Source organism: Oratosquilla oratoria, chromosome 19, assembly GCF_046742065.1.
Source record: "Oratosquilla oratoria isolate Oo_2021 chromosome 19, ASM4674206v1, whole genome shotgun sequence".
Taxonomy (NCBI): domain Eukaryota; kingdom Metazoa; phylum Arthropoda; class Malacostraca; order Stomatopoda; family Squillidae; genus Oratosquilla; species Oratosquilla oratoria.
The window spans coordinates 5033783-5038782 of record NC_134795.1 but is presented as its reverse complement, the minus strand read 5'-3'; positions in this window follow the sequence as shown (position 1 = coordinate 5038782).

Genomic DNA, 5000 nt, shown 5'->3' with positions numbered 1-5000 from the left:
GTCGCAGACTTGTTTCAATTGCTTGTGTTTTCGTGTTTGTATTTACGCGTTCAGTTGTGTTTACTTTGTGAGATAGGTTCAGAATGAAATATGCTCAAAAGGTCGCAGACTTATGTTTCTATCGCTCATATTTATTTGTTTGTGTTTACATGTTTGTGTTCACTTCGTGAGATAAGTTCACTGAAGTGAATTTACTGGTCGGTTTCTCGGTCGTCGGTTTTTTAATTCTTTTAATAATATTTTTCTTTCAATAATAAGTAAATAATAATAGCAACATTTAGGATTAGCCGAAACGTCGTACCCTGCAGAGTTCTGGCCGAAACGTCTGTGACCGAAACATCCTATATTCGATGCGCTCCCCTCCTGCATGCTCATAATGATGTTGAACTTCTGGACTGGGTTGTTCAAAATAATTTTTTGCACTATCTTGGCGTTGAATCTATCTTGATATTAAACATCATGGTAACATGAATTTTAACATCAAGATAAACTAACGCCAGAATTAGTTTTTGAACAACCCAACCCTAGATTCCTTGTTATGATATGTTATCAATGTTAGGCAACTTTTTGTGCAACAATAACACCATTTACCTTAGTCCACACATGAAAGCTGTATAATTTTAATTTAGATAATTTGGTGCACTGAATAATTTCAATTTAGATAATTTGTTTCATAAATTTAATTTCGTTTTCACACAGTATGTGCAAAAAATATTGTCACTTGAAATGATATATATTTCTTTAATTCTTTTAATAATATATTTTCTTTCAATAAGTAAATAATAATAATAACAACATTTGGAGGACTGGCCGAAACGTCCTACGTCGGGTTTTTTTAATTCTTTTAATAATATTTTTCTTTCAACAATAAGTAAATAATAATAGCAACATTTAGGATTGGCCGAAACGTCGTACCCTGCAGAGTTCTTGCCGAAACGTCAGTTGCCGAAACATCCTACATTCGATGCGCTCCCCTCCTGCATGCTCATAATGATGTTGAACTTCTGGACTGGGTTGTTCAAAATAATTTTTTGCACTATCTTGGCGTTAAATCTATCTTGACATTAAACATCATGGTAACACAGAGCGTTACCATGACTTTTAACATCAAGATAAACTAACGCCAGAATTAGTTTTTGAACAACCCAACCCTAGACTCCTTGTTATGATATGTTATCAATGTTAGACAACTTTTTGTGCAACAATAACATCATTTACCTTAGTCCACACATGAAAGCTGTATAATTCTAATTTAGATAATTCGGTGCACTGAATAATTTCAATTTAGATAATTTGTTTCATAAAATTAATTTCGTTTTCACACAGTATGTGCAAAAATATTGTCACTTGAAATGATATATATTTCTTTAATTCTTTTAATAATACATTTTTTTCAATAATAAGTAAATAATTATAGCAACATTTGGAGGACTGGCCGAAACGTCCTACCCTGCAGAGTTCTGGCCGAAACGTCAGTGGCCGAAACATCCTACATTCGATGCGCTCCCCTCCTGCATGCTCATAATGATGTTGAACTTCTGGACTGGGTTGTTCAAAACAAATTTTTACATTGTCTTGGCGTTAAATCTACTTGACATTAAGCATCATGAACATCAAGATAAACTAACGCCAGAATTAGTTTTTGAACAACCCAACCCTAGACTCCTTGTTATAATATGTTATCAATGTTGGGCAACTTTTTGTGCAACAATAACACCATTTACCTTAGTCCACACATGAAAGTTGTATGATTTTAATTTAGATAATTTGGTGCACTGTATAATTTCAATTTAGATAATATGTTTCACAAATTTAATTTCGTTTTCACATATTATGTTCAAAAAATATTGTCACTTGAAATGATATATATATATATATATATATATATGTATATGTATATATATATATATATAATATATATATATATATATATATATATATATATATTAATTCTTTTAATAATATATTTTCTTTCAATAACAAGTAAATAATAATAGCAACATTTGGAGGACTGGCCGAAACGTCCTACCCTGCAGAGTTCTGGCCGAAACGTCAGTGGCCGAAACATCCTACATTCGATGCGCTCCCCTCCTGCATGCTCATAATGATGTTGAACCTCTGGACTGGGTTGTTTAAAATAAAATTTTGCATTATCTTGACGTTAAATCTATCTTGACATTAAGCATCATGAACATCAAGATAAACTAACGCCAGAATTAGTTTTTGAACACCCCAACCCTAGACTCCTTGTTATAATATGTTATCAATGTTAGGCAACTTTTTGTGCAATGATAACACCATTTACCTTAGTCCACATATGAAAGTTGTATAATTTCAATTTAGATAATTTGTTTCATAAATTTCATTTCATTTTCACACAGTATGTGCAAAAAATATTGTTACCTGAAATGATGTATAAGTATTTTTTTAAAATTATTTTAATGATATATTTTCTTTCAATAATAAAAAAATAATGATAGCACCATTCGGAGGACTCCTGATGCGATAATGTCGCTGTTATGACAGTCGCTCTTATAATACAAACGCTATCATGTGGTCGCTGTTGTGATGGTCGCTGTTTTAAAAGAATCGCGATTGTGAAGTCGCTCTATTGACAGTCGCTGTTATGACAGTCGCTATTCGGAACCCGAGCCATACATACATACCTATATACATACATATACACATATAAGCATATATGTATATATACATATACATATATATATGCATATATATGTATATATATATATATATATATGTATACATATATATATACACATATATCTATACATATATATATATATATATATATATATATACATATATATATATATACATATATATATATATATACATATATATGTATACAGATATATATATATATATAGATAGATATTTATATGTATACATATATATATATATATATATATGAATATATACATATATATATATGTATACATATATATATTTATATATAATATATATATATATGTATACATTTATATGTATATATATATATATTTGTATACGTATATATATATGTATACATATATATATACATATATATTTGTATATATATATTTATATATGTATGTATGTATATGTATATATATATATATATATATATGTGTGTGTGTATATATGTATATATATATATATGTAATGTATATCATATATGTATATATATATATATATATACATATATATATATATACTTTGCATAAGTGAGCACACGTACCCGTGTTCTTATTAGCATATGTATATATATATGTGTATATATATATATATATATATCTATATTTATATATATATATATATATATATATATATATATATATATATATATATATATATATCAAGGACTACTATTACACAGGACGTGCACACTCAGATCCCTGGATTCGTTAGCGGAGGCCATTCCTTTCTTTGTAACCTAACATTTTATATTGGACAAATATATCAAAACTAGAAACCTAACATTGTATATAGGACAGATATATCAACTATTGACTTACTCAATGCAGTATAAGTTAATATAAACTTTTATAGTGAAATAAGATACTATTTTTAAGGCACTGTGATGCTTTGAAATGCCAATTTTAGCCGGACTTAACAGGTATTATTGTATGAGGTTAGTGGACACTAGGGTTGGCGATTTTTTTTCTTTTATCTTTTAAAAAAAATATAAAAAATCGGATTTTTTTATTTAAATCAGATTTATTTGATTTAAATATATTATCTTATAGATTTTAAATATTGTGGGATTGCTATCTGACATGCGATCTGATTTCTATAGGACATTTTTAGCATATCAATATAAGGAGCAGTGTTATATAGACTTGCCATAAGTATACAAGGAACGGTATAAGCCTACATGTATTATATATCACTGTGCAGCCCACAGCAAGTTTCAACAAGATTCTTGTTGAAACTTGTTCTAGGTAAGCAGCTTCTCACTGAGTCAGTTGCTGCGTTGGAATCAACCAGGAAGGATGTCTTCTAGACTTGGCAGAGTGGTTCCTTCAGTCAGAAAAAAATATCCTGTCTGGAATTATTTTGAAAAACTACCAACAACTTCTGGCAAAGGGTACCGAGCTAAATGCAAAGACTGCAGCCAGGAACTACAGGGCATTGGGTCAAGATTAAAATCTCAGAGATAAATGCCAAGGTCAGCCACAGCATACAGAAGAAATTGATGACCCAGGTAAATAATTCTATTTATATTGTGTGCATTTCTCCCTTTTCATACGCAACTATATAAATTTGGTGAACAATGGAGAGCATATGCAATAAAAATGTGAAGGCCTAAAGAGATGATACTGCAACTTCATAACTTCTAAATTTGGGTAATGACTATGTCACTATAATATACTGTATCCACTCAAATTTGGGGCCTAGATGATTGTTATTCATTTCATTCAACATTGTGTAATATATTTCATAGGTTCCATTGGAATTCAGCCCACACGGGATTCAGCCCAAAGGGATTTAGACTAAACCTAACCCATTATTTTTAGTGAATTTAAAAGTGGACTGAATCCTGTATGGGCTGAATTCCAAGTCCACCTATTTCATATCCTGTTAATTATTTCCAAATAATCTAGTGGCTTGTGTGAATATGATCATTATCTAAAAAAATAACTACTGTACTCAAAAGTAGCCTAAATCACACTGTATCCATTCATTTATTTATTCATTTATATATTATGCAATATGCTAAAAAAAAAACTGTTTCCATTTTAGGATCTGTATCAACAACTTCAATCCCTTCATCATCGGCTCCACTTGAATTATCTGCAAACCTGACTCCACGATTAAAAAGGTCACTATCAGACTCCTCCACAGGTGCCACTTCTGCTAAATAATTTTCATCTAAAAGAAAGTCATCAACATCTCTGGACAGAGTTATCATAAAAACTTCAGCCCCTCAAAAGGAAAATCTCGACAAAGAAGTTGCAAGAATTATATTTGCTACAAATTCACCATTTCGTCTTGTTCAG